The sequence below is a fragment of the Hordeum vulgare genome, chromosome 1H (genome assembly GCF_904849725.1).
Source record: "Hordeum vulgare subsp. vulgare chromosome 1H, MorexV3_pseudomolecules_assembly, whole genome shotgun sequence".
NCBI lineage: Eukaryota > Viridiplantae > Streptophyta > Magnoliopsida > Poales > Poaceae > Hordeum > Hordeum vulgare.
Window position 1 is genome coordinate 437,904,286 of NC_058518.1, and position 9,913 is coordinate 437,914,198.

Consider the following 9,913-nt stretch of genomic DNA (forward strand, 5'->3'; position numbering starts at 1 on the left):
GTGAGGTATTATGATGAATTGGTTGCTCAAGTGCTTAGAGGTAGCCACCAAAAATATTCACTCATTCTCCCACAAAATATTTCTGTCCCAAGCTATACCAACAAAATTGATCCCACCAACTATTTCCACTCGGCCCTACCGATTTTTCACCACACAGATCCTATGCCAAACCTTACAATCTCGGTGCCACCAACTTTCACATTGGTGCCATTGAGATTCAGTGACCAACTTTCTGTTGAGAAGATCTCAAGAATCAGAATTTCCGAGTTTGAAACCGGTCTCACCGAGATTTGGAAACTGGTCTAGGTCATCATATCGGTACCACCGAGATTCATATATCGGTCTCACCGAGAATTCAAAAGTTGCCACATTTAGTGCAACATGGTACCATCGAGATTCCTTTCGGTGTCACCGAGTTGGGTAATAATGTTGTAACGGTTGGATTTTGGGAGATGCCTATATATACCCCATCCACCTCCTCTCATTCATAGAGGAAGCACTCAGAACACACTTACACTTGCCAGATTCATTTTTCTAAGAGAGATCCACCTACTCATGTGTTGAGATCAAGAGATTCCAATCAAACCATTTGAATCTGGATTCCTAGTCTCCCCAAGTTGCTTTCCACAAGATCAATTTCTCCTACCCATGACAAATCTATGAGAGAGTGATTGAGTGTTGAGGAGACTATCTTTTGAAGCACAAGAGCAAGGATTTTATCGTTCTACCGCATCTATTACCTTTTGGAGGGTGGTGCCTCCTAGATTGGTTAGGTGTTGCTTGGGCACCTGCTACTTAGTGTTGTGGAGTTGAACCAAGAAGTTTGTACGGGCAAGGAGCCTCCTACCGTGAGTGAGGCTAGTCCTGTGTGCATAGAAGCCATGGTGGAATAGACAAGGCTGCTTCTTCGTGGACCCATTGTGGGTGGAGCCCTGATACGTCTCCAACGTATCTATAATTTAGGAAGTATTCATGCCATGTTAACAATAATTTTATATGATATTTGTATGATTTTATTAGAACTAACCCAGACTGATGCTATTTCACCACAACTACCATGGTGTTGTTTTTGTGCAGAAATAAAAGTTCTCGGAATGGGTTGAAAATTTACAGAGAATATCTTTGGAAAATATAAAAACACTAGCGAAAGAATGAACTGGAGGGGGTCCACCACCTGGCCACAAGCCAGGGGCTCCCCCACTCTAGGGCGCGCCCCTTGTCTTGTGGGCCCCTTGGGGCACCGCCTTGACATGATACCGACACCAAAAATTCCAATAAATCAAGAAACCTCCAGAAAGAAACCTAGATCAGGAGTTACGCTGCCGCAAGCCTCCAGAGCCACAAAAAACCAATTGGGAGCTCGTTCTGGCACGCTACCGGAGGGGGAAACCATCACCGAAGGCCATCTTCATTATCCCGGCGGTCTCCATGACGAGGAGGGAGTAGTTCACCCTCAGGGCTGAGGGTATGTACCGGTATCTATGTGTTTGATCTCTCTCTCTCTCGTGTTCTTGAGATGGAACGGTCTTGATGTATCGTGAGGTTTATTAATATAGATGAATTGTATGGAGTTGTCCCCTCTCTATCTTCTTGTGATGAATTGAGTTTTCCCTTTGAAGTTTTCTTATCGGATTGAGTCTTTAAGGATTTGAGAACACTTATGTATGTATTGCGATGGGATATCCGTGGTGACAATGGCGTGTTCTATTGATCCACTTGATGTATGTTTTGGTGGTCAACTTGCGGGTTCCGTGACCTTGGGAATCTATGCATAGGGGTTGGCACATGTTGTCGTCTTGACTCTCCAATAGAAACTTTCGGGCACTCTTTGAAGTTCTTTGTGTTGTATTGGACATGATGAATATGAAATTGTGTGATGCATATTGTATAATCAAGCCCATGGGTACTTGTGGTGACATTAGGGTTTTGGTTGATGTGTATCTTAAGGTATTGTTTTAGTATGAACTCTAGGGTTGTTCGAGACACTTATAGGGATAGCTCATAAGATTGATCAGAAAAGATAACTTTGAGGTGGTTTCGTATCCTACAATAATTTCTCCGTTTGTTCTCTGCTATTTGTGACTTTTGAGTGAACTCTTTGTCGCACGTGAGGGATTTATATATGATTCAACTATGTTAGTATTGTTGGGAGAACTTGACTAGTGAAAGTATGGACCCTAGGCCTTGTATCCAAGCATTTAAAAAACGTTTTATCGCTGTATACTATTTGTTACCTTGCTATTTTTATATTTCCAGATTACAAAAACCTATATCTACCATCCATACTACACTTGTATCACCATCTATTCGCCGAACTAGTGCACCTATACAATTTATCATTGTATTGGGTGTGTTGGGGACACAAGAGACTCTTTGTTATTTGATTGCAGGGTTGATTGAGAGAGACCATCTTCATCCTACGCCTCCCACGGATTGATAAACCTTAGGTCATCCACTTGAGGGAAACTTTCTATTGTCCTACAAAACTCTGCGGTTGGAGGCCCAACACGAGTCTACAAGAAGAAGGTTGTGTAGTAGACATCAAGCTATTTTCTGGCGCCGTTGCCGGGGAGATGAGTGCTTGAAGGTATATCTTTAGATCTTGCAATTAAATCTTTTAGTTTCTTGTTTTTCAGTAGTTTGGTTTTATAAAAGAAAACTACAAAAAAATGGAATTGAGGTTGCCTCATATGCTTCATCTTTTCAATGTCTTTCATGAAAATGATGGAAAGAAAAATTGTGCTCAAGTGTTAGAAGAAGTTATTAAAATGTTTGGCACTAAATCTTTGAGTGATGAGCATGATAGCAATATTGATAGTATGAATTCTCTGAATATTCATGATGCTAATGATATTCAAAGCCACAAGCTTGGGTACGCTATGCTTGATGAATATGATATTTTTAGTCCCCCAAGTTTTGATGAGCAAAACTATTATGATGATAGCATGTCTCCTATGTATGATGATTATTGCGATGACATGTATGCTATAAAGAGTGATAGTAACCATGAAACTTGTTATCATGATTTTAATATTCAAAGTGGTTATGTTAATCAAGTACCTCATGATAGTTATTTCGTTGAGTTTGCTCCCACTATTATGAATGAGAAGAAGTTTGCTTATGTGGAGAGTGATAAATTTTCTATGCTTGTAGATCATGACAAGAATGCTGTATGTGATAGTTATATTGTTTAATTCCTTCATGATGCTACTGAAATTTTTTATGAGGGAGGAACATATGCTTGTAGGATTGCAATAATATCAAGTTTCCTCTCTATGTGTTCAAAGTTTTGAAGTTATGCTTGTTTTGCCTTCCTATGCTAGTTGATTCTTGGTCCCATAAATTGTTTGTTCACAAAATCCCTATGCATAGGAAGTGGGTTAGACTTAAATGTGCTTGTCATGAGATTCATGATGCTCTTTTGCATGTTATAATTATTATTCCTATGTGAGTATCATTGAAATCATCATGCCTAGCTAAAAGACTTCAAATAGAAGCACTTGTTAGGAGACAACCCAACAATTTTACTTTCTATTTTTTGGTGTTCACATGATTAAGCTACTTAGTAATCATGTTTTATGCCTTTTATTTCAATAAAGTGCCAAGTAAAGCCTTTGGGATAGTGTGGATGATAGTTGACTTGATTCTCTGCAAAAACAGAAACATTTGCTCTCAGTCCAGGAATTTTGTAAATTCACTGGAATGTGCCTTTGATCTGCATTTTTTACACATAATTTATATACAAATTTCCTAGATTTTCCATTTTTTTCAGAATTGTTAGAGACAGGGAAGTATGGTTATACTACAAATCTTCACAGACTGTTATGTTTTTGACAGATTCTGTTTTGCATGTATAGTTTGCTTGTTTGACTGTTCCCATAGCTTATATTCAGTGATATAAATTATGGGAATAGTAGAATACAGTAGGTATCATGTGGTAACAATTATGAATCTTGTCTTAACAACACCTAAGTGAATGATCATTATTTATTATACTAACCCATCTCACAAAGTTTCGTTAAGTTTTGTGTGATTGAAGTTTTCAAGTTTTGGTGAGACACCGATATGAGGAGAATAAGGAGTGACAAGAACCTAAGCTTGGGGATGCCCAAGTCACCCCAAGGTAATATACAAGGAATACTCAAGCGCCTAAGCTTGGGGATGCCCCGGAAGGCATCCCCTCTTTTGTCTTCAACATTATCGGCATATCTTACTTGGAGCTATATTTTTATTTGTCACATAATATAAGTTTTGCTTGGAGCGTCATTTTATTTTGTTGTTTTCTGCCAGGTGTTATTTATAATCTTGTTTTTCAATAAAAAGTTCCAAGAATTGCATTAGGATGCTTGCATTGCATGCTTTGATTGGTGCTGTGTAAAAACAGAAACTAGGGCTATAGTGATTCAATTTTCATATTTCACTAGAACATGAAAAGTTTCTAAATTTTTTACACAGTGTTGTCATATAAATTTTATAGCATGTCCTAAATTTTTACACAGTGTTTCCATGCAATGGATGCACTAGAGCTATAAGTGTATGAAAGCTCGACTGAAGCTAAGTGGGTGTGCATCCAACTTGCTTGCTTATGAAGACCTCGAACATTTGAGGAAGCCTGTCATTGAAATATACAAGCCAGGTTCTATAATGAAAGATTCCCACTAGCATATGAGAATGACAACTCTGTAGACTCTCCATATGAAGAACATGGTGCCCCTTTGAGGCACAAGTGTGGTAAAGGATAGTAGCAAAGTCCCTTCCCTCTTTTTCTCTCATTTATTTATTTGTTTTTTAATATATTTTTCATGGTGGGCTCTTTTTTCGCCTCCCCCATTTCTTTTTTTTGTGGTGGGCTCCTTTGGCCTCCCCCATTTTCATTTTTCGTGTGGAGTCTCATCCCGACTTGTTGGGGAATCATGGTCTCCATCATCCTTTCCTCAGTGGGGCAATGCTCTAATAATGATGATCATCACACTTATAATTACTTACAATTTGATATGAAAACCTATGAAACAATATGACTCAATATGAATGCCTCTTGTAGTGTACCAGGATGTGCAATGATCTAGCGTAGAAAAAGATATCAAAAAACCAAACAAGCCATGGAAATATCATGCTAGCTATCTAATGATCATGCAAAGCAATATGACAATGAATGATCAAGTCATGTATATGATGATTATAGAAGTTGCATGGCAATATATCTCGGAATGGCTATGGAAATGCGAGGATAGGTAGGTATGGTGGCTGTTTTGAGGAAGATATAATGAGTCTTATGTGCAATAGAGCGTATCATGTAACGGGGTTTGGATGCATCGGCGAAATTTGCCCTTATCCTATAGGTGAGAATGGGCAATGCACAATATTGAAGAGGCTAGCAAATATGTGGAGGTGAGAGTGCGTATATCCATGGATTCACATTAATCATAAAGAACTCACATACTTATTGCAAGATTTTATTAGCTCTGTCGAAGCAAAGCACTACTCGCATGCCCCTAGGGAGGATGTTGGTAGGAGTTAACCATTGTGCGTCCCCGATTATAATAGCACAAAGGATTCCAATCAAGGATAAATTATGCTCCAACTTCATCGCATAACTAGAGATTGTACGTGCATGCTTCGGTAATCACAAACCTTAACATAAATATTCTTACTAATCCACGATCATCCACCAGTGCACTCACATATTACTATCTTAATGCCGCAAAACTATATACACGTTTTATATAGGATTTTATGACTACCCATGTAAATGACCAATTCATGTTGACTCTCTAAATAGGTATAAGTGAAGCTTGAGAGTTTAATTTTTTCTACAAAATACTACGCTCTAATAAATATAAGTGAAGCAAAAAGACATTCTACAAATAACAGTTTTCTATATGTAGAGAAACAGGCATCCAACTTCAAATGATGTAAGTGAAGCACATGAAGCATTCTATAAATCAACCATGGACTTTCCATACTAGCATGGTGCATTGCAAAAAAGAAAACAAAAGGCACACGACGCTCCAAGAATTTACGCATATCATGTGAACAAAACAAAATCGAGACATACCGATAATCATTGAAGAAGAAAGATGGGATGCCTTCCGGGGCATCCCCAAGCTTAGACACTTGAGTCTCCTTGAATATTTACTTGGGGTGCCTTCGGTATCCCCAAGACTGAGCTCTTTGTCGGTTTCAAAACTAGCTGATCTTGAGTAGGGGGTCCGAACCGTGGATCTTGGGTCGATGGTTAACAAGGGGCGAATGAGACAGTGTTTACCCAGGTTCGCGCCCTCTAGATGGAGGTAAAACCCTACGTCCTACTCTTGTTGTATTGATGAAGTAGTATGAAGTACAACGTTGATCTACCTCGAGATCGACTGTTGTGGTCTAAAACCCTAATCGTAATGAGCTTAATGTGTCCTACGAACTATGAACCCCTGGTTTACGTAGATACCAGGGATGCTAGGGTTCCACAAAATCGGTTACAATAAGGAAGGAATATGCCGATCACTACGTAGCGTTGGATTGTATCCCAAGTCTTTGGGAGAGTCCATCTTGATTCCAACATCACCAATGATGATCGAACGGTCTGGGAGTCCGGCACATGAGAACAGATAAGCTTGCCGAGTACTACTTAGTCCCGAACTCCCTTAGTAGCCCATGATCTGGCCTCTAATGTTGAAACCTTAAACCTATGTCTTCTTCATAGAGTCTTCGGCTTGCAAGGCGAGTTATTCTCATCCTTTAAACGATGATAGTTTGGCTGCCGATGACCTTCCTTCCTTCAAATATATAGATAAATATATACATAAATAAATTTCAATTTCCACGCCTACCGTTCGACCATGAATAGTGTATTTCTCCTCTATCCGAAAGGTTGTGGATGGTCAAGGCCTACAACCCTTTATGAAAGAGTGGTTCGATACTATTTTTACTGACACGTTCCATCATGGAGGCCGTGTCCCTCTTTTCCAGGGATATGGTTTATGATTTGGGTTATCCCACACGCCCATAACTGCATGATTTTATCGGGAAATGGAGGAGTTCAGGCGCAGTGGTGGGGCTTTTGGTATTCCAGCGAGCCATAAAAGGTAAAACCGCCACCACAACCCCATCACGCACTCGAGATCTCGCAACTCCGTTGCCATTCCTTTCCTCCCAAAGCTCCAGTGCTCAGGTCCTCCTTTTCCTCTTGTTCCCTCGAAATCCTCCCTTAGTACGGCGATGGCCAACTTAGGATCCAAGGGAAAGTGGGAGGCCTCCTGCATCACGAAGAAGGACATCCGAGAGCCGAAGAGCTTTGGCTACCTGCCAGAGAATATAGCCGACCATGCTCCAAAGAAGGGCCAGATTATCCCCACACCAAAAGATGGGGATAGAGTAGTTTTCGTTCCTCATTTTCTCTGGGGTTTGGGTTTTCCCCTTCACTCCTTTGTTTGGGGCATCATGTTTTACTACCGGCTCAACTTCCATGATCTTCTTCCGAACTCCATTACACACCTCTCAGCTTTCATCACCGTATGCAGCTGAAGTTCTCAATGTCAAGCCCAAAGTCATCAATGGCAAGCAGGCTGACTGTGGGGAGTAACGATCAACAAGCTTGCTAGGGCCAAATGTCCAAAGGTTACATTTATAGATAACATCAAGGCGTGGCAAAAAGAGTGGTTCTACATCACCGAGCCACGTTGTGTAGGAGAGGCATCTCCTCCAACATTTAGATCTAGCCCTGCCACCCACCTTGTGTCCTAGACGAAAAAGGCCCTCGATTGGGGGTAGGCCTCGGAGGTGAGGGAGATCACAAGGAAGATCTCCAATCTACTGGAGACGAAGACCGAGCTTACCAATTTAATCCAGGTAATGCTGCATCATCGCCTTCTCCCCTGCCAACATCCGTCCATCCCGATGTGGGATCACAATTCGGAGGATCCAGACAATGCGGCATGCACTGTGTGGAACTTTTTCCGCATTACACGTGAGAAGCTGAGGAAGGTTCTTTTCAATCCACAAAAGGCTTGGCCCGCCGAGGAGGAAGACGTAGGCTTTTCCGTCCTTAACTCTTCCGGGCCAGTAAGGTTTTCAGGACATCCTTAATTTTCATCCCTTCCTTTTAACAAGGTGCTCACTTCTTCCTTCTCCCGTGCTTGTGGGTCTGGCTAAAAAAGTGTGAGCAACTCAACGGTCCGGTGCCTTTTCCCAAAGACAACATGACGCCCCTACTGGCGGCCATGTTGGTTAAAAAGACGTATACGGCTCCGAGGGAGAAGGAAGACCACAAGAAGGGGAAGAAGAAGATCTGGGAGGGTCTTCGGTCTAAGGGTCCACAAGACACTAGGTCCGAGGAGACGCTGACTCCCTCCAACCTGGAGGGAGAGGAAGAAGATGATGATGAGGAGGTGAGTGACTCCTCCCATATGAGGAAGAGAACGATGTGCTAAGACGCCGAGGGAGATCCAGCTCCTGTTACACCGAAGAAGCAACATAGGCCCCCACGACCCTTTTGGAATATATTCCGCACTCAAACAAGGAGTCCGAGGATGAAGCACTGGTCCCCCGGAGGACCCTCAGAGTGAAACCCCGTGCACGAAGGTAATTTATCAAAAATCCGAACACTCCATCCTTTTAGATGTCGTGGCTCTAATGACTAGGCCCTTTTTCCATATTGTAGCCCGGAGCATGATTTTCCCACCGATCAAATTTCTAAGGGGGATTCTTTAATAGCCAATCCGTGTGAAAGCGGGACTGGTTCACCCAACACACCTCCCCTACCACCGAGGAGATTGAGGATGTGGTATCTCGAGAAGTTCCCTCTATGCCGGAAAGTAAGGTCAGGGGTGACGATATTATGGCCGAGGATCACACCTCGGCCACAAAGGGCAAGAAGGATGAATCCATCCTAGCAAGAAAGGTAGGACGATCCGAACCTTCTAGGTCCCCTCCGGAGACAACTCCGGAGGCCCCTCCATCTCCGGCGCCATTAGTAGTAGTTTCTCCGTGAAGGGAGACTCCTATGGCACACACGGAGCCATCCATAACGAAGCAATTCCGTAGAGGGTGGCCGGCCGTGAGGGAGGAGGGTCTCAATGACTCTTGCATTACCGAAGAGTGCAACACTCATCTCAGTGCGGTATTGAAAAGCATTTAGTCCATTGATAGTGGTCTAAAAGAAGCTTTCGACGTGATGTTGGCAGGCATCAAGGTAATCCTACGCACTTTTTTTCCTTTACAAAGTGATTATGTTGTTTGTATTATGTGTAAGCAATCTTATGCTCAGTAGCCCCTGAACCCTGTGTGAGTTAGAAAAAAAGCTTCATGTAAACCCCAAGACTCTGGTAGGATGATAAAAAACACCTTAGCAGAGGATTTCAAAAAAAATCTGAGAACTTTGAAAGTCTGAAAAATGCTTATCTACACGCCTCTACTTCGGCCGCAGCCCCCAACTCACACGAGTTGGTGGAAATGAACGAGAAACTGAAGGTTTCCGAAGAGGAGCTGGACCACATCAATAAGCACTTTGAGGACTCACAAGGTAAGTGTTCAAGCCTTAGTTTTCTCATGAAAGTGAGGTGTTTTAATAATTTCGTCTCTGTGGGATATTTATTTGCGTGACCATCATAGTTGTTGCTGCTCATGTCGAACGGCTCAAAGATGAACTGGACAAGGCCAAGCATGAGGCTGCCGAACAAAGAGCGGTGACTGAACATGCTAAGCCTGTTAGGGAGAAGTTCGAGGCCACGATCAGTGAGGTCCAGCAAGAGCTCAAGGAAGTCGTAAAAAAGAATGAGGTCCTTGAGCAGAAGAATAAAGAGAAATCTACCGAGCTGACCTCGGTAACTGCCGCACTCCAAGAAGCGCGAAAAGAGGCAACGATCATCGGAAGGAGATCCATCAAATCAAGAAAATTACATGTGATAAGAGGTATGAAAGG